Below are 27230 nucleotides of genomic sequence, written 5' to 3'. Positions count from 1 at the left end.
GTGCTATGTTCAAGCTCTTTGTCACTTTATTACAGAAACAGAAAAATGTTTAAATAAAGAAAGCAAAATAATTTTGAATATTTTGGTTATTGCTTTTATTTTTATCCAGTAAATAAATTAACTTTGGCATCAATATGCCTTCTGTTTCTGCTCCTGTGCATTTTCAGAATCCTGCTCCTGTGGCGGGGGAAGGCTTGCTGGTACCTCTGAGTATTTGCAAAAAAAAATAAAGTCTTATATCTATAATGAAAAGCACAGCATGGGAAAGCAAAGGAGTAGACATGACAAGGGTATTTAAAAGTATTTCAGCCAGTTTGTTGGGTTTGAATTGCATATTTCATATCCTGAACAACATCATAAACACTCTGTCACACTCTATTCAAGAATTAGAATACCTTATCTGGCGCAAGTGAAAACATTATGGCGCTACCTCAGGGTAGTCACCTTCGTCAAACCTGTTAAACCAGAAAACACACCCCCTCTGTTTACTGGAGCCGTTGGAAACACTGGCGTCTTTTATTCTGTAGTTCATGACAGCGTGTGAGCGTCTTTGAGAGTGAAGGAATCTGTTCACCGAGTACTCCACAAAGACGAGATTTAAACTGGCACAGAGGCATTTCCAAGAGCAAAGGGTAAGATCATTACTCTTTTTTTATCTTCTCTTGATGTCTGTCTTTGGCTTCTTTTCCAAACTGTTTTCATAGTTGGGGAGGGGCTGTGGAGTTTCATTACTTATGATTGAAAACCAATAGAGTTTTGAAAGCAAAATGAGATGGAAAGGTGCATTTAAAATGCCAGGATACACTCCAGATGCCAGCAATCTGATTTACTGTCAGTGTTAATAAATGAGACCCGACCGGATGGCACAGATAAGTTGTTATATCGCCATCAGGGTTATCACTTAATATATGATAACGTCCATGGGGAGCAATTGTATCTCACAGTTAAAACAGGCGGCCTCAACCCCTGGCAAGAGAAATGATCACTGTGGAGAGATTGTTAATCTGTCAAATCGATGGGACCTCACTCAGTAAAGTCTTCATGGGCGGACTGAGGTTTAGATTACAGCGTTAATGATTCACTTCTGTGAAAAATTACTTTTCTGTAATGAAGGTGAACATCTCTATTCACTTGTCTCGAGAAAAGAAAAACATCCTGTTCATATATATAAAAATGTCCCAGGACAAACAGCAAGATTAATCTCAACATCTGGAGGAGGCAGTGGCCTGTCTAATAAAAGTGATCTGTAAATTATTGTGCTGTGTGTTGAGATTATTCATCTATGTCCGCGTGAAGTGACTCATACAGGAATGTTACCTGGGTAGTTGTGTACATGCACACCCCGGTGAGGTCAATGAGGGAAAAGAAGCCGAGTGCAAAAACAAAAGAAAAAGCATTATGACACGGATACGCAGCTGCAAACAAAGCCGGAGTGTGTGGAAGTCAGAGAACAGCGTAGCACTTTTTATTGCCTGAGACTAACAGTTTAATTCCTGTTATTGTATCGACAGATCTCATCTTTCCCAACGCCGTTAAATTACATTTGACTCCTGTCGAAACAAACACCATCATGGGGAAGGGTGCGAGTGAAGAGTGGGATGAAAAGCACCACGACACTGTGCAACATCAGCCCAGGAAACAAGAGGACACAGAGAGTAGAAGCTCAAAGAGAGGCTGTCCCACTTGCTGTCTGAAGACCAGAGACTGCCTGATGAGTGCGGAGTGTGGCAGAGCACTTCAGATCTCCAGCGTCATTTCCACGTGTGCGATGTGTATCCGGATGTGGACGTGTAAGTCAGAATCCATGAAACGGCAGGCAGCTTTGGTGCTTTGTTTCCTGTAACATGACAGCTCTGGTAGCGACAGGAATTAACTTGATTTCCTTCTCTGATGAGTTCAACTCTTTTCAAACACAAATGTACAGTATAAAGCTGACATTTAGAAGGTGACACATTCATTTATGTATATGTCAGTAATCACGTTCATTACACTTTGAGCAAAGTGAATAATATTGTCTCAGCACTGGACTCCGCAAAAAGTCCATTTAAAAAATATTAATCACATGAAGCTGTTTTTCTGTTAATTAAATCCATTTATTTACTTTGCAGAGCCAAGCTGGTGGGACTCTGGGACCGACTTCACTGCACTCCTGCTGTTTGGTTTTCTTCTAATCACAGACGGAAAAATTCTCAATTTGAGTTGCCAAATTTCTTTTCAATCTTCAACTTTACAAGTTTTTCAATTTTGAAGAAAACTAGCAAATTAGTTTCTGATTAAACATGTATATGAAACCAACTTCACTGGCTATATTTAGAAAAGGAAGAGTTATATCTTAGTAGCCTGTAATATATTGTATTTTGGATGTTTTCAATAATGTAAATCATTTTAACGTTAACATTAAAGAATAGATGAAGGAATTAATATAATTTATCCTAAACTCCCTCTTCTAAATGTAATTTAAACGTGTAAATGTTACTTTAACTAGTTAAAGTACTTTTGCTATCTACCGCCTTACACCTATGCCTGTGCACACAATAATCAAACCAATAAAAATCAGATTTATATAATGTTGCTGTGTAATTACAGGGCTGATACTGTATACATGTAAACAGAGCTGGAATATCATGTCCCTCCTGTCCTTAGCTAAAGACCCTACGTTTAACAAAACTTGGATGAGATTATAAAAGACTGCTGAATGTTAATGTGACAAAGCAGAAAACCGGTGTTGAAAGTCCACAGACTCTGGGCACTAAAATGAAACGATGCTGATGGTGCTCACAAAACTTTGTCAAAAACCAAACTTTGACATCCACAAAAGAAAGCTCACATTTACAAAAAAAGAGAGTTATAGCCAGTTGCTGTCAAAACAAGCTAAGTCTGGCAAAGTCAGAGGAAAACTGCATTGTTGTTCATAAAATTATAATTTAAGCCCTTTTTAAACAATTTGATCAGTTCAAATGCAAACTTCCATAATAGTATACTGTTTCATAAGAGCCCAAGGTATGTGCACCTTGCCCATTTGTGAACACAAACCTTAGGTTGAACATCTGAAATGTTTAAGGCTGTATAAACACGGAAATCTAGATGTCAATTCCAATTTTCAGATTGTAATTGTGTTACTATGTCCACATATTAATGTGGACATAGCTCATAATAATATTGTACTCCGCAAACATTTTAGACACACAAAGTCTTGTTTTATCAAAGTTGGTATGAAAAGTGATATTTACTTTCAACTATATTTACCAAACAAATGGAAAAAAACAGGAACATGGCTGTTTTAAATCTAGGATGGAATTTTGATTAATACTGTAAATATTTGGATGGGACAGGCTCCTTAAAAAGGTTCTGCAAATTGTGTACTTCTACTTTGTCAACTTTTTTTTATTTTAATTTTTTGTCAACTTATTATCTAGAGAGCATCTGATACTGTTTTTTTCTGGATGTCTTAATTAATTTTTTTTAAAAGCCCATTTTTTATAACTGCAGTATACCTTTGGTTTCTGTCTTAATAAAGAGTATAAAAAAGGAAACATGCATTATCATTTAAACTTCAATAAAACAAGACAAGGGGGTGCCATAGACTTGCACAACTCTGTATATCAAATACATGGCAATTTGATGAGTAAGACCATGCATATCAAAATTCAGGCCGTTTTTGCCAAAGTACATATCTTTAGGGATGGATTTCTTAGCAGATATGCAGAACTTGGCATGACACGGCTGTGAGGAAAAAGTCAATCAGCAACGATGGAAGAAAGAGACCATCGGAAAGATGTCACCGATTACAGTTTCCTGGCTCAATTAAATCTCCTGATTAAATATGGTTTTACAAAGATGGTGTTTTAAGTTGTTAATAATACCTCACATGTACCAAAAGGAATTGTACATGCATGCTGTTCAAGGGGGTTGTTGAAATCACTTCAAAGTTTGATGGAAGATTTACCAGATGATAATTATATCTAATTATAAATAAGTAGACAATATGGGTGGTAGTGTGAATGGAGCGATGTAGCAGTTTCTCTGTTAAAATATATTGTTTTAGTATTTTTTCACCTTTCTAAGTTAGATTCAGATCCCTGAAAGAATGCAAAGAATAACATTCCATGTATATAATACTATATAAACTATATTAACTGATATACTATTTTTATATCATACACAGCATCCATCAATCCATTCTTTTCTGCTTATCCAGATTTGGGCTGTAGGGGCGATTAGTCAGAGAGAACCAGACCTCCGTCTGCCGAACCACTTCCTTCTGCTCCTCAGGAGGAACACGTGTTCCTAGCGTTTCCAGTTTTACAAGCCTGAAACATTTCTCCAGGGAGGCATTCCGGAGGCGTCCTAACCAGTTGGCCAAACCATGTTAGTGGTGAACTTCTAACCCTGTCTCTAAGGCTGAGTCCAGCAGCCCTAACGGGGAAACCAAATTCAGCTGCATGCATTAGCGGTCTTGTTCTTTCGGTCACTACCCACAATAAGTGCAGGTAGGAACATAGATTGCCCAGTTGACACAAAGCCTTGCCTTTTAGCTATTGTGTCTCCTCACCACAACAGACTGGAATAGTGTCTGCAGCGCTCCAAGGCAAGGCAAGACAAAGCAAGACAAGCCAAGGCAAGTTTATGTGTAGCACAATTCAACAACAACGTGATTCAAAGTGATTTACAAAGACATTAAAATATAAGAAATAAAAAAGCATGATTGAAGTTTAAACAAAAAAAACAATAAAATAAAATAAAACAAAACAAAAAAATAATTTAAAAGCAATAATTAATGACAGACATCAGCCTCATCATGTTTGGTTCTAACTTGGTACAGGAAATAGACGTAACCTTGATGACATGAGGGTTCTGGCTGGTTCATAATAGACCTGGATATCAGAGATGTGTTTTGGTCTGAGACCATTCAGAGATTTATAAACCAACAGCAGGATTTTCAAATCAATTATGTGACAGACAGGGTTGCCAGTGTAAATATCTAAGAACTGGAGTGATGGAAGGATTTGGATGCTTGAATGTTCCCAGGAGATATGTTGCCCAGGGTTATTGCCCCTGGTATTGGTGCTGGATTACAGGCCAGACTGGCTTTTGTAAAACCAGAGTTTGCACGACGCCAGTCCTTGTGAGCCACATATACAGTTTTACGGTGCCACGATTGTTCTGTGAATTATGGTACTCAGAGCAAGAGGGAATTAATAAAAGTCAGGATTACGTTACTTAAAGGAGCATGAGGCAGGATTGAGGCAGGATTTATGATAAAAATTCGTATAAGTTTTAAGTTTTCTAGTAATAATGTCAGATGAAGCGTTCCAAACCAAAAAGAATGATCCCTCTAGTGTATCTCTCTGTTGCCTTGAACAGGCTGTGTGCTGCAAAATGTGCTGCAATTCGGGCCCGAATTTCCCGCGCTGTCCTGCGGATGTGACGTCACATGACGCTGCATGCACGTTCTCCCCGTTCTCCCGTGCCGGCTTCACTGTTGGCTGCAGTACCCCCAACGGCCGTCGTGGCGAAGGGTGGCGCTATAGAGTCTCATTTCTTAAAAGGAGCCTCATGCTCCTTTAAAGAAAGAAGTTTGGCCATGGCATGACTGGCAGTAGATGATGAACAGCATTGTGTATCTTACATATGGTACATGTCTGATTTGTTATCCAGTTAGAAGGTGCCTTGGTGAACAGTGAAAGCTGAACCACTGAGCAAATTACATGACGGAAGACGTTTTGCCTGAAAATGTGGGGGAAAAAAAGAATCATTTTCTTCCTGTTCAAATCAGTGTAGGGATCAGCAGAAGTAGTGGTTAATACAAGGCAGAAAACTGGAGTACAATAGGTGTAGCACTAAAGGAGGCCCCAGGAGGACACAATGCAGATAAAGAAGAAATATTCCTCTACAGACCTTTAAGTCAGACCCACAGTATGTCAGATTCAGCAAGTCAAAGGCAGCAGGCAGATAATGGTCAAAAATGGCAGTCGTGAACAAAAGTGAGCAAGAAATACAAAGGTAAGTGGGAAACATTGTGGGCAAGATCCCATCTCTGTCATTGGTGAGAAGAAGACAAGTGGGAAGCAGGCAGATTGCAGTAAAAGCAAAGTGTATACAATGTATTTGTTTGTTCAAATTCTGATTGTGCTTTTAAGAATTCTGTGTGAAAGAAAAGGCACTAAAAATGAAAAATGGCCAAAGCTGAAATGACTTCTGCTACCAGGTACCATTTGTCATGAGTCAGAACATATAAAATGACTAAAGGGACTGAAGCTGCCCGTCATCTGAGTAGCAGCATGCTGAGAGAAAAGCAACCCTCAGCCCCATGCATGTAAACAAACCAGCTTGAGCACAAAGGTTGGGGCTGGTGCCCCCATGGATAAATCCAACTTCCCTTTCGCCACGCAGCATTTGACATACCTGATGCTAATTTTTAACTTAGATATAGAGAATTGAAGCATTTGATTGGCCATTATTCCATGTCTACATTGCTTGATTCTGTTCAGGCTCGTGTCGGGCCTTGAGCCTATCCCAGCGGGAAATACCCTGTGCAGGTCAGCAGTCCATCTCAGGTCTAGCAGAGTGCGGAAACTGTACACTCAGGCTATATCCATATTTTTTCCAATCTGCTGTTTTATTCTAAATGTCTTTGCATCCACATTTGAGTTTCAGGAGATGTGAATGCTCATGTGGATCATAAAAGGCTGCAAATCATGCAACCACGTCATCATTTCCAGTTTTGTCCAGCCACATTAAACCAAGCTTTAATAATATATATTGGATCGTACTGTAGTTATTGGGTTCTTTTTTTTTACTTACTACTTACTTTTGATAGTTAAACATGCCAAAGTTGTGTGGATGATGGAAGTAACATTACAAAAGTTTTACATTTTAAAATCAAGTATGAGTGGGGTCAAAGTTGTATGTTCACACTTACAGCGAGTTTACATAAACTTGTTTATTTCATTAACCTCTGTAAACCCATCCATCTAGGCCACGCCCATTAATGCAAACCATGAAATATCCAATCAAAATGGCCGACTTCTTGTTCGGTTTCGGCAATGGCGCCAAGAGACTTTTCTTTAAGTTGCGACATGATACAGGTGTGTACCGATTTTCGTGCATGTACGTCAAACCGTATTGTGGGGCTTGAGGCACAACGTTTTCTAGGGGGCGCTGTTGAGCCATTTTGCCACGCCCATTAATGCAAACCATTAAATATCAAATTTTTCGCCAGGCCTGGCTTGCGTGCAAAATTTGGTGACTTTGGGGCACGTTTAGGGGGGCAAAAAGGCCCTCATTTCGTCGCGAAAAATAAAAATAAAAAAAAAACGAGAAAAAAAATTCCTACAGATACAATAGGGCCTTCGCACTGTCAGTGCTCGGGCCCTAATTAAAGCTGCAAGCAGCGATGAACGGGCCCTCGCACCCTTGTGCACGTTCAGGCTGCAGTGGAAGATTGTATGACTTGCATGTAGATTCTTCAGGCCTGGACATTTAGCGGATGACACCACCCACGACTCTCTATATCAAACCATTCAAAAGTTATGGCAGAAAATAGGAACAATCACATATCGACCAATCAGAAAAAGGGGCGGGGCTAATTCATGCCAATGTAGGTCAAGTACTCAATACCGAGTCCGATGACGCCACCCATGACTCTTTATATCAAATCATTCAGGTGTGTTGAGCCATTAGGCCACGCCCATTAATGTAATGCATGAAATATCACATTTTTCGCAAGGCCTGGCTTGCGTGCAAAATTTGGTGACTTTTGGGGCACCTTTAGGGGGGAAAAAAGGCCCTCATTTTGTCGGAAAAATAAAAACAAGGAAAAAAACAAAAAAAATCCTACATATACAATAGGGCCTTTGCACTGTAAGTGCTCGGGCCCTAAAAATTACACAAATATTACCTACAGGAATACCATGTTTGCCTTTCGGCTGTAAGCAGACTCAGCATAGGTGAGCGGCCTCCATCCCACTTCTCCAAACATGGCCGTAATGCAGCAGACCCTCCCATCCATCTGAGTTTTCAGGTGTCGCCATGGCGATGATTGACGACAGTAAAAGGCTGCTCTGGAGAAAGAGTCAGTGAACAGATGAGATCGCAAATCTCCCATCTCTCTCGTCTCATTTTCTTTTCCCTGTCTTAATCTCTCTCTCTGTTCTCATCTACCCGTCTTTCTTCTGTATCCACAAATATATCCACACGTTTTACCCTTTCATCTTCGTGGTGTCACTAAAAGGTGTAGGGGGAAAAAAATCTTTCAAGGTGAAAAATGAGAAGAAGCCTAAGAGTCTAGACAAGAATTCAAGGTTTCTTGACTGAATGTCTCTAAATGGATGTCTTTGTTTTCATCTTCTATAGATGGAGTAACAGTAAAAAGAGATGATATGAATTGTGTTGTTTCCCTGAGACCCGTGCACCAATAATTACAAAATGATTTAGTACACAGCATCTCAACTGTGAAAGCAGATGCTGATTTAGTTCCAGTGGAAAGTGAACGAGGAAACAGTCCAATAACGGATGATTTAGCTGTTGTGAAAATGCAGGAAGACATCTTGCCACAGGCTAGATTAAGACTTTTCTTCCACTAATTTGAAAGAATTTAGGTGGTTTGAGAAGCTTGGAACCAAATCATGCCCAGAAGCTCAATAAAAAAACAAAACCTGATTCTTCTATCATGTCCCTCTGTTGAGTCATTTCGTTAGTGCAATGACCCATCCATTTAGCATTTATGCATTGTATTGAAGCTGGCTGAAGGCCAAATCAATCATAGGCTGGGCAGGCTGTGCATCTTGGCAAGAGGAGGTGATTAAACTGACTCGGAAGAGCTTGGACCAATTTTTGATTCCACAACCTGACAAACAGGATGTAGCTCACTAACCCTAACTGGGTTTCCTTTATAATAACCCTGGCTGTGAGAAGGCAGGTGCATGCATTTCAACCTGGCTGGGCACATTTGGCCCCTATGAGATGCCAGAGAGATTTGTTTCTCTCAGAGCAGGAGCAACAGATGGACTTGGTGTGCTTCCTGTGAATCCTGATTAACCTCAATGCAGTTTTATTCTTGTCAAAGAAATGTTGTCTCTCAACATTGCCCACGTTACTCCGCAGGGAGTCACCTGTGTGTCTGCACATGTTACATGCTACCATCAATTTATAAGGATAATAAAAGAAAGGACAAAGGATCTGAGGTCATTATTTAGGATTCTTAAGTCAGATGGCCTTCCTGACGCAACACTCCCCATTTGTCTGAGCTTGTGACCAGTAATATGAGAGACTGGCCTGCGGCAACATAGATGCTGTGATCTCACAAAATAAAAAACACACTACCACAAACATGCCGTTTACTGAAAAAAAAAGAGAAAAGTGAATCCCAAAAACTTGAAAATTGTCATTCAAACAGTACAGCGACAGCCACAATGGAAAACTGTTTAGTGGATGATCTAGAATTAGGATATTCCTGTAGTCTAAATGAGCCTTACAGGGAAGAAATAAAGAATGCCAGGCAGAAGTAACGGCCATTGGGGACTTTATACCATGCCAGGTATTTTTGAAAACCATTCCTCCATGATGATTCTTCCCATGGATAGATTTGAAGCAGAGGTATAAGGTTAGGCTCAAGCAGCAGCACTTTTTTTAATAGTATTTTGCATCATGGGTTTCTTAAGAAAAGTAAGCAATGAATATTTTAACCACGCTGAATAATCAATCCTTTTACTATGAAATTGGGCAAATCAATTTGAATCAGTGGATGTAGGTCAATAACTTGATGGACAGCTAGATAATCGAGTAACTATTATGGATGTATTTTTTCTGTCGGTAGTAACCAGAACCAAAACATTTCTGTAAGCTTTTCTAAAAACTTTGCTTAAAATTTCTCATTAGCCATTTTCTTCGCTGGAATGCTAATATTGTAACATTTTTAATGATATAATATCTATTCAGCACCTTCACACTTTGAGAAATGTTTGACCTTTCTGTAGACCTGTTGTCTGTCACTACATCAAATGAAAATGACAGGTGACCACAGACACGTCTGTTTTAGCAAGAATGCAACAACAGTGCTCCTCAAAGATTGCCATTTGTCCTCATTCATCTCACACACTGCTCCCACTTTAACATATTGGCATTTCTGAGGTGCTTGGTGGTAATTGTCAGCCACATGGCGGCTCCTCGTTTGTTTCAATGACATTTTGCCTTTGGATGATTGTGTATTTAACAAGGAAAGGAAAGCAAAATTAATTGGAGAGAGGCCTTAATCTGTCTGCTTGAAATGTCACCCCTGTATTGGGATGCCTTCCCTGACACGGTGGTGCAAAAGAGGTGGCATCAGACGAGTGAGAGACTTAGAGAAATGCATAAGAAGAAAAGGTAATAACACAAAATGAAAAACAATTCAGTAAACTTTTTATCATTGTAAGAAAAATGTATTGCACAGAACTTATATTTTTAACTTCAGGGTTATCCTACTACAGTTTTTTTTGTGGATTTTTAACTTTCTGAAAACGTTTGATGAAATTGTCATTGCTAAATTTCTCCTACATCAATGGCAATGAAACAGGGGATCTATCTGTTCTCTACTCTGCCTGAACAGAACAATACTTTCAACGTATACTTGAAAACAGTAGTAACCTACCTTTTCAGACCCTATACCTCTTTAGACTTGGGTCGGATCTTTCAGTTTTGTCATTTGTAGTCAACTAAGAGCATTTACGGCACCTCATAGATTCCACTGTGGTGCCGCTAAATCATGAATCAGATCTGCACCGTCTGTGTTGTGATCTGAAAGGGTTTCCGTTAATGAAGTTTACTAGTTTATGGAGTCATAAACTTTCCAGAACTAGATGTATTTTCTCCTCAAATGTCATATCATGATGTACCATTAGGCTATCATTATCTTTGTCTTGCTAGGCTTGTTTTGCCAGGTCAATTTGAATTTTAGATTCACAAATCTAGCTTGATTCTTCATGAAAGGTGAGAAAAACAACAGAGTGGCCTGTTGCCATTACAGTGGACTTGTTAGCAACTGTTTTATAAACTGTTTAATAAAGGTTTTTCATAAAAATACCATCTTATATCCATCTTACTTTTTTGTTGCGCCAAAATTACACCTTTCATTCAAAATGGCTGACTTCCTGTTCGGTTTCGGCCATGGTACCAAGAGACTTTTCTTTAAGTTGCGACATGATACAGGTGTGTACCAATTTCCGTGCATGTACGTCAAACCGTATTGTGGGGCTTGAGGCACAAAGTTTTCTAGGGGGCGCTGTTGAGCCATTAGGCCACGCCCATTAATGCAAACCATTAAATATCAAATTTTTTGGCCAGGCCTGGCTTGCGTGCAAAATTTGGTGACTTTTGGTGCACGTTTAGGGGGGCAAAAAGGCCCTCATTTCGTCGCGAAAAATAAAAATAAAAAAAAAAACGAGAAAAAAAATTCCTACAGATACAATAGGGCCTTCGCACTGTCAGTGCTCGGACCCTAACTAGCCTGTCAGCACAAAACAACCTATTTTTTCTAGAGGCGGGACTCGAGTAGAGAATCCTGGATTTTAGCCCTCTGTGCGTCAGCACTGATACATGATATCTGATGGTTGCCATTTTAAAAACTTACAAAAGCTTTGGTGCTTCTTTCAAATCATCCAGTGCTTGAGCTCCAAAAGCCAACCTCCTCCCTCCACCTCTATCTTGGTATGCTTCTGCCAGGTTGTAATCAGGCACTATTCACTGTGTCGTGTTGGAAATGTCACTTGTGCAGGGGTGAGATCCTGAGGAGTAGACAGTGACTCGGAGTGACCTAGAAAGCTATCTGCTCATGTCGCCCAAATAAATAATACATTACCTTGTTTTTCTACATTTTTACATTCCCTTTTGTGCTAGCTCATCAGTCCTAATATAATGTAAAAATTATAAAAAAAATATTACTATTATCTATTACTAAATTTTTGGCAACTTAAAAAAAAACTAAAAATGCAAAATCTGTTGCATGTACATTGTGAGCTCATGGGATATGTTAAATAAGTACTACCTCTTTGAAATGATGCAAAATAGAAACATGCCACGCGACTTGGTTGAGTAAGACTTTTCATGATTAAATCTCTAACCTTTCATTTGCATTTACTAAAAAAACTGAATTACTAGCAAAATCGATTTGGTTAGGTTTGGGCAGAGGGGTATTTATTGTTTGAGCAAGACAAAGTAACCAGAAAAAAGTAATAAATATGTGTCAACCACTACATAAATACATCATCACCCTTATGGGATCGGCCACAGTACCTACTAGTTTTTGTTTAGGTTTAGGCAAAGAATACTTGGTTAAGGTGAGTTATACATGCTGTTGGTTAAGGTGAGTTATACATGCTGTTGGTTAAGGTGAGTTATACATGCTGTTAGTGTAGACAAAAAAAAATCAACAAATGGAAGTATGAGACAGACATGTTCTGATAAACAAGCTGATATAAATGCATTTACCACCACACTTATCACGCCCAGAAGCTCAATAAAAAAACAAAACCTGATTCTATCATGTCCCTCTGTTGTGTCATTTTCGTACACGAATTTAAAATGTTAAATTGTTAATTGAGAAGTACAAAAAGTAAATTTAAGTATTAATTTGTAGGAAATAGTTAAAAGCAAAATCTTCACACATGTATCATTCTAATTCCACACAGGATGGGATGGAAGACTTACCTAAAAAACACACTATTATGGACACAAACCTCTATTATGGAAACCAACCTCCATGGAGAGTGAGACCAAAGCTGGAGCGTTCCAGAGAGGTCTGCAGGCAATTATTCCTGAATCCTTTGTTGGCAGATGGAGCCAGGGCTGCACTGGGTGCATTTTCTTCCAGTTGGGAAGCTAAATTAAAGCAAACTTTTTGCAACAACTTTTTTATATAGAAAATGCACTTCAGACACATCTCCATTAATTGTGTAAGACAGAGTTACCCAAGCCGTAAGGTGTCCTCGGCACATGGAAAGTGGTAGTGATGTTGTGAATGCTGGTAAAAGACAGTGGTTGTCATGTTTAATTTGAAACATAACTTGAAGCACACAAACAAACCATTTAAAGGCAAATAGTGGAGAGCGCGTATCTTTTGTGTATTGTATAATGTCAACATGTGTGCCTATATTGTTTAGAAACAGAAATGATTGGAGATTTATACCATCATAGACCCCACAATTGACCGCTCAAGCACCTCTGGTTATACAAGAAACTAGCACTCCACAGAAATTATAAAACAACACATGGCTGATTATGGTCTTGGCGATAGTTGGAGAATGAAAAATCCTTCAACAAGAGAATATTTCTATTTCTCCTCCCTCCACCAGTCATCTTCCCAAATCACCTTCTTTTTAATCAGCAACTCACTCGCCCCAATTAATTAATTGGATTATTAATTAATTAATTGGGGCCCGAGCACTGATAGTGCGAAGACATTTTTTTTCTCGTTATTTTTATTTTTCCAACGAAAGGAGGGCCTTTTTTCCCCCCTAAACGTGCCCCAAAAGTCACCAAATTTTGCACGCAAGCCAGGCCTGGTGATGAATTTGATATTTCATGGTTTGCATTAATGGGCGTGGCCTAATGGCTCAACAGCACCCCCTAGAAAACGTTGTGCCTCAAGCCCCACAATACGGTTTGACGTACATGCACGAAAATCGTCAAACATCTGTATCATGTCGCAACTTAAAGAAAAGTCTCTTGGCGCCATGGCCGAAACTGAACAGGAAGTCGGCCATTTTCAATTATTGTGTAATTTTGGCGCAATTTATGCCATTTCTTCAGCCGCTTCAGAGCCCGAACCGTAACGTGCACCCAGGTGTGTTATACATCAAACATCAAAATGTGCGTCTCCATCTTGCGACAACGCGCATTACTTTTCTCAGTCAAAAGCGTTACCGTGGCGACGATAGACGCCAAAAAGCGCAGCCCCCTTCATCTGATTGGTCCATATTTGATAGTTCCTACTTTCTGCCATAACTTTTGAATGGTTTGAAATAAAGGGTCGTGGGTGGTGTCATTGGACTCGGTTTTGAGTCTTTGAACATAATTGGTGCAAATTAGCCCCGCCCCTTCTTCTGATTGGTCGATATTTGATAGTCCCTATTTTCTGCCATAACCTTTGAATGGTATGACATACAGAGTTGTGGGTGGTGTCATCAGACTCGGTTTTGACTCCTTCACCTTAATTGGTGCAAATTAGCCCGGCCCCTTCTTCTGATTGGTCGATATCTGATAGTTCCTACTTTCTGCCATAACTTTTGAATGGTTGACATAAAGACTCGTGGGTGGTGTCATTGGACATGGTTTTGAGTCCTTCACATTAATTGGTTAAAATTGCATGCGCGAGGGCCCGTTCATCGCTGCTTGCAGCTTTAATTATTATAATTGTAATTATTATTTATGTGTATATGTGTGTTATATATATATATATATATATATATATATATATATATATATATATATATATATATATATATATATATATATATATATATAGTGTGTGAATGTATGTATGTATATATATACAGTGGGGCAAAAAAGTATTTAGTCAGCCACCAATTGTGCAAGTTCTCCCACTTAAAAAGATGGGAGAGGCCTGTAATTTTCATCATAGGTAACTTCAACTATGAGAGACAGAATGGGGGGAAAGAATCCAGGAAATCACATTGTAGGATTTTTACTGAATGAATTGGTAAATTCCTCTGTAAAATAAGTATTTGGTAACCTACAAACAAGCAAGATTTCTGGCTTTCACAGACCCGTAACTTCTTCTTTAAGAGGCTCCTCTGTCCTCCACTCGTTACCTGTATTAATGGCACCTGTTTTAACTGGTTACCAGTATAAAAGACACCTGTTTTAACTGGTTATCAGTATAAAAGACACCTGTACACAACCTCAAACAGTCACACTCCAAACTCCATTATGGCCAAGACCAAAGAGCTGTCAAAGGACGTAGGAAACTATACTGCACCAGCTGGGAAGACTGAATCTGCAATAGGTAACAGCTTGGTGTGAAGAAATCAACTGTGGGAGCAATTATTAAAACATGGAAAACATACAAGACCACTGATAATCTCCCTCCATCTGGGGCTCCAAGATCTCACTCCGTGGGGTAAAAATGATCACAAGAACGGTGAGTAAAGATCCCAGAACCACACGGGGACCTAGTGAATGACCTGCAGAGAGCTGGGACCAGAGTAACAAAGGAACCATCAGTAACACAGTACGATCAGGGACTCAGATCCTGCAGGGCCAGACGTGTTCCCTTGCTTAAGCCAGTACATGTCCAGGCCCGTCTGAAGCTTGCTAGAGAGCATTTGGATGATGCAGAAGAGGGTTGGGAGAATGTTATATGGTCAGATGAAACCGAAACAGAACTTTTTGGTAGAAACAACTTGTCGTGTTTGGAGGAGAAAGAAAGTTGAGTTGCATCCAAAGAACACCAAACCTACTGTGAAGCATGGGGGTGGAAACATCATGCTTTGGGGATGTTTTTCTGCAAAGGGACCAGGACGACTGTAAGGGAAACAATGAATGGGGCCATGTATGGTGAGATTTTGAGTGAAAACCTCCTTCCATCAGCAAGGGCATTGAAGATGAAACGGGCATGTCAAATACGAGACAGGAGAACCAGATGCGTACACGGTACCCAGAAGGTTTTTTATTGATTAAAGCAGCACTGTGTAACTTTTCCACCTTAATATAATATTTCCAGAGTCATTGTGATGGTACATAAACTTACAACAGGTTTAATGAACCTCTGTCATGGTCTGAGGGGTCTGTATCTCCTTCAATGGCACTATGTAACTTCGAGGTGCATGGTAGGAACCCTTCCACACTACTGCTAAAGCACTACCGCTTTTATCCAAAGGAGCCGCCAAACTCAACAAAAGCTGAAAGTTACGTTGTGCTGCTATAAGGGGAAAGGGGATGGGGAGAGTGAGAGTCCGAGTGGAGACAGTGATTCCAGTGGTTGGAGTGGGTCCGCCAGAGGCTGAGTGGAGCGAGCAGCAGCACACACCGGAACAGGCTGGAGCTGGGGTTGGCAGGTACAGACAGAAGGTTCAGGGGCAGGAGAGCAGTAGTTATCGGGTCAAACGGGTCGGGTCAAACAGGCTGGATGAAGCACTGGGATCAGTTGAAGGAAGCCAACGAACAGGAACATGCTGAATCGCAGACAAACTGACACTGAATGTCTGGAGACCTGTGCCTTAAATACCCACACACAGAGCAGGGGGTAACAAGATGCAGGTGGCAGTGATTGTGAGGGCTGTGTGGCAGCAGGCAGTGTGGTGGAATAATACTGGAGTTTACTGGATTACTGGAGCCGGGAGCAGACTCATGACAGTGCATGCATACACACCCACATACACGTCCACATATAAGAAGAAATCTGAGCAAAAACATTGATTTTTTTGTTTTGTTTTTGTACTGCTTTGTTTGTCTTTTTGTAAAAAAAAAAGAAAAAAGAAAAAGAAACCGAAATGATTGATTATCCATATAATAAGGTCTGACACACAACCGATTCACAGCAGGCATTTATATCTCTCCCACTGAGTATCTTTTGATTTTAGAAAAAGCAAAAGCCACTTCGAACAAGGCCTTCAATTGTCTTACCCATTTTCATCAACCTTTTCACACCAACAATGCACATAAAAAAGAAAAAAAAAACATTGATGGAAATATGACTACCTAAGAACATTTTCAAGGCGAAAAGACATAATGAAAGGGGCTGACCACATGCAGCTACTGAATGAACGGGCCTTTGACAAACAAAATGAAAATGAAAAAAAAGGCTGGAACACTGGGGGGCATCTAGATGGACCTGACTCATTTGAAAAAAGAAAGAAAGAAAGAAAGAAAGAAAGAAAGAAAGAAAGAAAGAAAGAAAGAAAGAAAGAAAGAAAGAAAGAAAGAAAGAAAGAAAGAAAGACAGAAAGACAGAAAGACAGACTTTGACTTTATAAACACTTTATTTAAGAAACATTCTTACAGTTCTTTAACAAACTATTTCACGATAAATTAAAACTACATGAATTATTCCATATACACAAAACACAAAAACCTCCCAAAACTCCCATCTAAACCTTCAACACCAGAGAACCGTCTTCCCCCAGTGAACACAAGACCTGCCTAACAGCCCACATATTCCTAAAACCATCCAAGTTATTGGTCAGTTTAAAAAAGGCAAAATCAACCCTCAGACGTGTTTCCACCAAACCCCTCAGACAGCGCACAGCGTCAGTCCAGCCCACTTCAAACACTTTGTTCATGAGGCTTTTCCAGATTGCTAATTTTGCACTCGCGAAAATACAATTCATTAAAACCAAAATGTGTCTTTTTTTGGAGTGTATTTAGCTCCAAAGATAAACAGGGGAATAGTGAAGACCTCTCCTAAACCCCTCACCCACTCCTGCAACATTCTAAACATACCAATCCATACCATCCAATACATCCAGAACAGCGCTGCTAGGATCCTGATGAGGGTGCGAAAATAGTCATATCACTCCCATTCTCAAAACCCCCCACTGGCTCCCTGTATCACTGCGGATTCAGTCCAAGGTCTCTCTCCTCACCCACCGATGTGTTCATGGAACTGCTACAATTTACCTCATGGATCTCCTCACTCCCCAGACATCCTCACGCTCCCTCCGTTCCTCCTCCACCTACCTCTTAAAAACCCCAAAAACTAAACTCTGCACAATGGGTGATCGAGCCTTCAGGAGCCCTGCAGCACAGGAGGACCACCAGGAGCCCCGCAGCACAGGAGGACCACCAGGAGCCCCGCAGCACAGGAGGACCACCAGGAGCCCCGCAGCACAGGAGGACCACCAGGAGCCCTGCAGCACAGGAGGACCACCAGGAGCCCCGCAGCACAGGAGGACCACCAGGAGCCCCGCAGCACAGGAGGACCACCAGGAGCCCCGCAGCACAGGAGGACCACCAGGAGCCCTGCAGCACAGGAGGACCACCAGGAGCCCCGCAGCACAGGAGGACCACCAGGAGCCCCGCAGCACAGGAGGACCACCACAAACTCTGCTGCACAACACATATTGTACCACCACTACCAGCGGAGGTAAGCGCCTGTGCCAGCAGCACCGGCTAAAACCCACCCGCATTTGACCGCGGGGGACCCGACTCATCTGGCCGCCACCAGGAGCTCCAGTCTTCGCACATTATATTCTGAGTTAGAATTGGATCTGAAAACCGATGCACTCCTGCCTTTCCTCATTGTCTATGTGAATGGATGAGGCCAGACTGCTGAGCAGTGAGCACTGAGCAGGACATTAACATTGATAAGGAGAAAGTCTAAGCATGTACGAAGTCTTGAACATTACTTTGTTTTCCACATTACCTGGATTATTTTGTTCGGGCCAAGGATTATGGAGGAGTCGACTGTAAACTGCGGCAGCCAGTGCAGAGAAAGCTATTGGTGAGTCAGTTGACCTTCATAAATAAATAATCTCTTCATCAGAATGTTGTTGTAGCTTTGACCATGTTTCAATACTGATACAATTTTTACATTTATAAATTGTATTTCAGGACAATGGACAGTTCAGCTTCCTTGCATTGACAGTTCTTTGTGCTTTATTTCTGCTGATTACAAAAAAAAATGATGACTCGTTTTTTAATGTTGTGACATGTATGGTATGTGTTGTTGCTTAGATGAAGCTTCATTTGATGAACTTATGAAATTACATTTTGAAATATTTTGTTTATACATATTTGAATAATATAGTTGTCTTTGTCATGTTCTATTTGGCATTTGTAAATAATTATACACATTTACAGATATTTTACACGATATGAGTGATAACACGTGTTAAATGGCTATCTGGCACAATAGGTGTGCCTTGAGATTTTTACTAGTCCTTTGGTGTGCCTTGGGCAGAAAAAGTTTGGGAACCATTGGCCTACATAACGTTACAATGCTACTTGACAATCGGCTCGTCATAAATTTCATAGTAAGCTTAACATTTTTCAGCATACTCCTGGTGCAAATAGGCTGCTATCTTCAAGTTAAAGTTAGCTTTTGTTATGCTAACGTAGATTCATTATGTCTGTGTTACTTTAGCAGCATGTTTAGCCATGTTTACATTCAGTGACATTGTGGTCATCTCTTTGTGTGTTTATGTTCTGTCAGCATTTAACTTGATATGTTAAACAGGTACAGATACATTAGAATTTGGCCGCTGCTTAGAATGAATGATCAGAGCGCTTTAGTACAGGGCTCAGTTAATAAGCTATGTATTATTGCAAATTTGCTTGTTTGATAATTAAGATTATTTATTTTCTTAACATGGTAGTACAAGGTTTAGTATTTTGAGTATTTTATAAGGAATTTTTATGCAAAGTGGAAACGTGTTGAACCTACAGATCTGCTGCTATAGTCACATCTTATGTGTGGCACTGCCCAACAGAAATCTCCAAAACTTGTTGACCTAATTCAATTTGTTAAAAGACTACTTATTTTTTTCTTTTTGTGGACTAAAACTAGACTAAAACCCTTTTGAATTATCACATATAGAAGTGACCAAGATGGCGCCTCCTATGGTCGCCTCAGTGTTTCGCTCTCTGATTTTCTTCAGCCTTTTGTGTATTTTTCCTGTTTTCTGCTGCCCTTCACGGGTCACCTTCAGCAGAGAACCACTACTTAACATCAGGAAGTCTTCTCCTGGTACTTTTTGCCCAGTTTTTACCGATCCGGACAGCATAAAATAGATTTTGGTCAGAGCAGCTGCAGCTGTTTACCGGCTTTACAAAAGACACAGACGGGGAAAGTGCGCAGGAGCTCTCGTGCGGCTGAGAGCGAGAGGATTCCGAACCCCGCTGCCTTCCATCCACTTGGGGAATGTCCACTCCCTCGCAAATAAAATAGATGAACTTCTTCTACTCATCTCACAGAACCGGGATTTTAGCAGATCTGCCGCCGTTTGCTTCACTGAAACCTGGCTCAGTGATCTGATCCCGGACAGCGCAATACGGCTGCCGGGATTCCAGCTCATCCGCGCGGATCGCAGCAGGGAACTCTCAGGAAAGAAAAAAGGTGGCGGGATCTGCTTCTATATAAACGAAGGTTGGTGCACAGATGCCACAGTGCTAAAAGACTATTGCAGTCCTCACTTAGAGACACTCTTTGTGAACTGTAAACCTTTTTATTTACCGCGGGAGTTTTCATCCTTTGTTCTGGTCGCCGTTTACATCCCACCCGACGCGTGTGTGACTGAAGCCACGCAGCGGCTGGCCGACCAGATAACAGACCTGGAGAAAAAACTCCCGAACTCACTCTTTATTGTTTTGGGGGATTTTAACAGAGCAAACCTCACTCACGAACTCCCGAAATACAGGCAACATGTCACGTGTCCTTCGTTCAATGGAGAGATCAAGGAATACGGTACTTACAGCACGTAATTGTAGGAGGACAGTTTGTACCTTTCAATACACTTATTGTTCAATACGGAGTTAGCAGGAATAAATTTTTAGAGTATCAACAACTTAAGGCAATAATAAATAAAACATACAAAATTAGCCAATTAGATTTACAACTTCCCGCTAAGATAATAGATTTATTGAATCTAAGCACTTTAAAGTTGTTATCAAAACTCTACAGGTTAGTGTCTAAACTGGACGATTCAGTCTCTCTCCCGATCTCTAAGTGGGAGGCGGATCTCTCTCTTAATACCGACCAGTTTTCTTGGTCACAAATATGCTTAAATACGTTTACTATGACTAAAAACCCAAACCTACAACTTATACAGTACAAAGTTCTTCATAGAATACATTATACTGGACAAAGGATGTTCCAGATGGGCTTTGTCACCTCTAATATCTGTTCACAGTGCACAGAGAACACCCCAGATAATTATATGCATGCTTTATGGTTCTGTACACCGGTACAGAGGTTCTGGAAGGAGATTTGTGAGGATTTATCCACATGGATCAACCACAGAATCCCAGTGTGCCCCACGGTGTGTATATTAGGTCACCTGGGAGACACTCAAATAGATCCTAATTGGACACACCGGGTTCTCACTGCCTTATGTATCGCAAAGAAAACCATTTTAGTAAATTGGAAACAAAAATCCAGTTTATGTATCAACCATTTTAGGAATCTTTTATCAGATCATATTAGTAGTGAACTGAATTGCACTCTCTGTGGTCCCCGTTTATTGGCTTCGTTACCTAGTGGGGGCGGGGGGGTGGTGATCTCGTAGCCCTTGGGGTTGGGGGTTGGCTTGGGGGGTCTGGGGCGCGGGCCTCTGGTGGCCCCTGGGGGGCGGTGGGGGGGGCCGCGGGGCCCTGTCCCTAGCCGGTGGGGGCCTTGGGGGCCTGTGGGGGGGGTTACCTCATGGCGGTGGGGGGGGGTGGCTGGGGAGGGCTCGGGCGGGGGGCTGTGGCTGGGGCGTCTCCGGGCCTCCCGGGGGGGGCGGGGCCGTGGACGTGGGGGTCCCACCCGGAGGGCCCGGCCCTGCCTGGGTGGGGGGTGGCTGTCTGCGCTGGGGGGGCATTGCTGCCTTGGTCCTCCGTCGCTGGGCGGGGGCCAAGTGCCCCTGCGGATGTGGGGACTCCGGGACCCTTGGGGTGTCCGCCGGGGTGGCCTCGGGGGGGGGTGGGGCCGGGTCCGGGGAGCGGGCTTCCCCTGACCGGGGGGTGCACGGGCGGGCGCGACGGCGGGGTGGCACCATTCCCAGGTATCTATGTCTTATGTTGTCAGTATGAATGGGAGGATGTTGGACCGTTTCCTCCTCCGTCTGGGGGTTCCGGCGGCGCCGGGGGCGCCCTTGGAGGTGCGGTGGGGCCCTTGCCCGGCTCGGGGGGCCGGCCCCCGTCTACTGGACGGCCGGTGGGGGGACGCGGGTGTCTTATCAGGGCCGGCTTTGCTGGTCCTGCTTCCTGGCTTCGGCCTCCGCTCCCCCTCTTGCCCCCCCTACACGATTCATACGCACATAGGCGAAAGGCGGGGGGTCCGGGTCGTGGGGGGCACTGTCCCGCGGGGCCTGGCACTCCCCGCCTCACGGTTTTAACAGCAAAATAGACACTGCACATTCAACACTTAATAAATACATTTGACAAGGACACGTAGTTCGGGAGGGGGGGGGGTCTGTGTCAATCGATACTTGGCCCTCCCTCCTCCCTGTTTTTATGGCATTAATCACATGCACTCAACACAAGGGGCGGGAGGGGGTCCCACATCACCCGCGTTCCCTCACCGGCCTGGGCCTGGGACGGGTGGGTCGGGTTACCCGGGCCTGGCGGGGCCCGCCGTGCAGCCTGGGGTGCCTTCTGGCGGTGCTGGATCCCCCCGGGGAGGGGGAAACGGTGCGTGATTGTATGTCTGTGTCGGTGAGAATGCGGTATGGAAGGGTCCTGCCATGGAGGATTTGAGCCTCCATTGGCAGGACATCAAAAACTTAATAATTTATCAATATTATGTTATACAAAGATGGTTATTATTATTATTATTATTATTATTATTATTATTATTATTATTATTAGTATTATTATTAGTATTATTATTATGTATAGTATATTATATTATTATTAGTATAGGTATCGGATAGGTGAATGGATGAATGAATGGGATGCCTGGGTCTGGGGCCCTCCGTTGTCGGGCCTGCGCGGGTGTCGCCTTGTTGGGGGGTTCCCTCTCTCCGGGCCCGTCTCCGGTCCCCCCCGCTGCCTCTGCGGCGGGGCGCCTCTCTGGTCTTGGAGGGCCACTTTCGTGGGGGACGGGTGCGCCTGCCCGCGTCGGCGGCCGGGGCGGCTCTGTCTCTCCGGGCGGGCTGGCCCCCTGCCGGGTGGGGGTCGCTGGCCTGAAGGGTGAGGGCCTCCTGGCCGCGTGTCCGGCCCGGACCGGGTGGCCGGGGATTGCCTGGGTCGCGGTCCGCCGCCGCGGGATCCCTGGCTGTTTCTTTCCGCGCCGTGGGGGCCCCGCCCGCGGGCCCCCTCGGCCGCCGCCGGGTGGGGGGGGGGGCCTCGCAGGCGGTGGGTTGCCTCCCTCCTACTTCTCCCCTCTGTGGGGTTGCCGGTGGCCTGGGTTCCGGGCTCTTCCTTGTCGGCCTCTGGTCTCACGGGTGGCGGGGTTGCTCCCCCCCCTCCCCCACTATAGATACACTTCAGGTGGAGCTTTGTTTGGTTTATTACACACACACACACACACACACACACACACACACACACACACACACACACACACACACATATAGTAATTTAGTCACACGCATACACACACACACACACACACACACACATGCATGATCATATACATACACACACACACACATAGACATACACACTGGCTTGTTCACCTGCATGCTGGCTCTCTAGTTTTTGGGTTTAGGTAGCGGTAGCGATAGCTTAGCTCAGACTGCGATCAGATCTCAAGATTTAGGTCGATTGCTGTTCGTGTTTTGGATGGCTCCGTGCCGGTTTCGTGCTTTGTTTGTGGTTTTTTTTTGTTGCAGATTTCCAGTGCTTGACGTGTGTCTCCGTGTGTTCCTGCTTCCTGGATTGGCAGTGGATGTCGTCACCACCCCCACCCCACACCCCCCCCCCCCCCCCCCCAAAAAAAAAAAAAAAAAAAAAAAAAAAAAAAAAAAAAAAAAAAAAAAAACACTGGGTTTGTATGTGTATATTTATGTATGTGTACGCATATGTGTGCGTATATATATGTATATATTACATATAGTAATAATGCACATATATACACTTTTGGTTTCTACCGTCATGGTATCAATCAATAATATGTGTGCAGACAAGGTAAAAAAAAAAAAAAAAAAAAAAAAAAAAAAGAAAAAAAAAAAAAAAAAAAAAAAAAAAAAAAAACATGTCACGTGTCCCACCAGGGACACGCAGACTCTGGACCATTGTTACACCATTATTAAGAACGCATACCGCTCTGTTCCCCGCGCAGCTCTTGGACACTCGGATCACTGTCTGCTTCATCTGATCCCTACCTACAGGCAAAAACTAAAAACCTCGAAGCCTGTAGTGAAGACTGTGAAAAAGTGGACAGAGGAGTCAAAGCTGGAGCTTCAGGACTGCTTTGTCTGCACGGACTGGAGTGTCTTTGAAGCTGCGGGTTCAGATCTCCATGAACTTACGGATACTGTGACGTCCTTCATCAGTTTTTGCGAGGACATGTGTGTGCAGACTAAAACCTTCTGCACATACAGTAACAGCAAGGTCTGGTTCACACCAAACCTCAAAAAACTGTGCCGAGACAAGGAGGATGCCTACACCATGCCTACACTGCTCTTCTCCCTCTACACTAACGACTGCACCTCAGGGGACTCTTCTGTGAAGCTCCTGAAGTACGCGGACGACACCACCGTCATCGGCCTCATCCGGGAAGGTGACGAGTCCGCGTACAGAAGGGAGGTGAAACAGCTGGTCCACTGGTGCAGTCGGAACCACCTGGAGCTGAACCCGCTCAAGACTGTGGAGTTGACAGTGGACTTCAGGAAAAACCCACCGCCACCCCCCCCCTCTCACCATCCTCAACAGCACCGTCTCCTCCACAGACTCCTTCAAGTTCCTGGGGTCCACCATCTCCCGGGACCTGAAGTGGTCCACCCACATCAACTCCGTCAGGAAGAAGGCTCAGCAGAGGTTGTACTTCCTACGCCAGCTCAGGATGTTTATACTGTATCATAGAAATACCACATTTGTTTTATTGTTTATTTTATTTTATCACCAAAGAGCGAAACTACCGGAGTCAAATTCCTTGTTGGACAATGTTCGAACCTGGCCAATAAAGATGATTCTGATTCTGATTCTGACTAAAATTTGACTAAAATTAATAAGCATTTTAGTCAGCATCCAGGCCGCAATGTCTTCCTGTAACGGGGGTGCCCCAAGGTTCCAGAGCGAGCTAGCAGCTCCAGAGAGGTTAACAACACCAGCAGTATCCAGGCCACCATTGAACAGGATGAACAGTATGTACACACACTCACACGACAAAAATAAGTGTGTTGTAATAAACAGAGCTATCCACATGAATCGGACGAGGAAAGTCTTTCAGACGGTTAACAACTCTAGAATAATCTGGGACTCAAAAGTAAAACCAAAGTGCAGCATATATTAGGTGGTCACCTTAATATACGCAGCTTAAAGTGAGCAGATCAATCACCTTTTGTCAGAGTCAAATCTAGATTTAATTTGTCTGTCAGAAACTTGGCTTCATAAAAACTCTCCCTCTGCTGCTGTTAAAATTCCGGGTTATGTGGACTTTAGGAGGGACAGAGCAGAGATGAAAGGTGGTGGGGTTCTGGTTTATGTGAGAGACACCATTCAGTGCAGTGAAATTTTATGGCAGGGTTTGCATGATCTGGAATGTATAGGCCTAAACATGATTCTAGCAGCTCAGATGTCTTTCACTCTCATAGTCATCTACCGTCCACCATCCTCCAACATTAGCTTCCTTGATAAGTTTAAGGAAATACTACGCCAGTGTGATTTCAAGAAGGAAGTCATTATAATGGGTGACCTAAACTTAAACTGGGAAGATAAAACGTCAAGGAAAAAGCTGAAGCAGATAACTGATGGTTTTAACTTGGTCCAAATGGTAAAGGGTCCTACACGGATTACAACCACTACCAGTACTCACATTGATCTGATCTTTACCAACAGGCCTGAAAGAATTACAAAATCATATAATATGATAACTGGGCTGTCAGATCATAATTTGGTACTTATATCAAGGAAATTAACCAACAGGTGATTTGCTTCACATTCGGCTAATAAAGACTTCACTGGTATCCCAAGAAATAAACAGGAAGCTTCCAAAATGGCCATAACAAAGTTGAACTGGGACACTCTACTTTCAGACAATGATGTGGAAATAATTAGTCAGAACTTCACAGACAACATTAAAAGCAAAATCAAGGAATTCTCAGTCAGAACCAAACGCAAAAGCAAGAAGCAGTCTCTGCCATGGGTGACTGACAATATTATAAATCTCATGAAGGACAGAGATAACGCTTTAAAAGTAGCCACAAAAACTAAAATGAGACACGAGAGGCAGAAATTTGTAATGCTGAGGAACAGAGTGACTAGGCAAATGAGAAAAGCAAAAGCAGATTTCTTCATCTCCATTATTGAAAACTGTCACGACAACTCGAAAAGTATATGGACTCAAATCAATAAACTAACTGGTCAAAATCATACTTCTATGAAACAAATTGAATTAAAAGTCAATGGTACAATTATAAAAAACCCAACTGATGTGGCTCAGACACTTAACCAATACTTTTTCAAGTCGGTTGCTGACATAGCTCGGAGTTTCCCAGTTCAACACAATGTGTGCGCTATCAGTACTGCTACAGCTAGCACAATTGATTCACTGTTTGTTTTTAAACCTGTGTCTACAACAGAAGTCACAAAAGTGATAACATCTCTCAAGACATCCAGAGCAAAGGATGTGTATGGGATGGACACATTCATACTCAAAGAAGTCAATCAGTCATTAGCTGGTCCATTAACACACATTATTAACGCTTCACTGAGTCAGGGGAGATTTCCAGAATCATGGAAATTTGCTGCCGTTGTTCCCTTTTTTAAAGGTGGGGATCCTTTCCTTACCTCGAAGTACAGGCCTATCAGTATATTACCCACTGTTTTGAAAGTATTTGAAAAATTGGCTGATAAACAAATTATTAACCACCTCAACAATAGCCCTTTCGCATCCAATGCAATTTGGGTTCAGGGCTAACCACTCTACAGAAACTGCCACATGCTACTTTGTTGAAAAAATCAAGTCATCCATGGACCGGGGAGGGGGGGCAGAGGGGGCTGTCTTCCTTGACCTGCGGAAAGCATTTGATTCCGTTAATCACTCAATATTATTAAAGAAAGTCCTGAATTTGAATCTCTCCACAGACTGTCTTAATCTGATACAATCATACCTCTCATCTCACTCCCAGCTGGTTAAAAATAATAATCATAATTCCAATATCTTACAGTTATCCCCTGGTGTTCCGCAGGGCTCTGTACTAGGTCCACTCTTATTCAGCATGTACATTAATGATCTCCCTTCTGTGTGTGAGTCATGTGACAGGGGAGGTTGCGTCTAAGCTGACTGATGCAATGTTGAGAATCACATCCTGGCTGAATCAATGCTGTCTACAGTTAAATCTTACAAAAACGGTCTGTATGTTTTTTCTCAAAAATGAACAACTTAGTCATAAATCCAGACATTTTTGTCTCTGGAGAGAAGCTACAGGCTG

The 27230-nt window shown here is 42.5% G+C and overlaps 1 long non-coding RNA gene across 1 annotated transcript; it reads left to right on the top strand.

The window, feature by feature from the left end:
• The first annotated feature begins 481 nt into the window (after window positions 1-481).
• On the top strand, window positions 482-3779 carry LOC133419176 (uncharacterized). The gene is made up of 3 exons (XR_009770498.1): window positions 482-632; window positions 1512-1790; window positions 2109-3779. It is a non-coding gene; the product is annotated as an uncharacterized LOC133419176 (long non-coding RNA).
• Window positions 3780-27230: the final 23451 nt, after the last annotated feature.

This window comes from Cololabis saira, chromosome 19, assembly GCF_033807715.1.
Source record: "Cololabis saira isolate AMF1-May2022 chromosome 19, fColSai1.1, whole genome shotgun sequence".
NCBI lineage: Eukaryota > Metazoa > Chordata > Actinopteri > Beloniformes > Belonidae > Cololabis > Cololabis saira.
The sequence above is the reverse complement of the archived record's forward strand: the minus strand, read 5'-3'. Positions and strand labels throughout refer to the sequence as shown.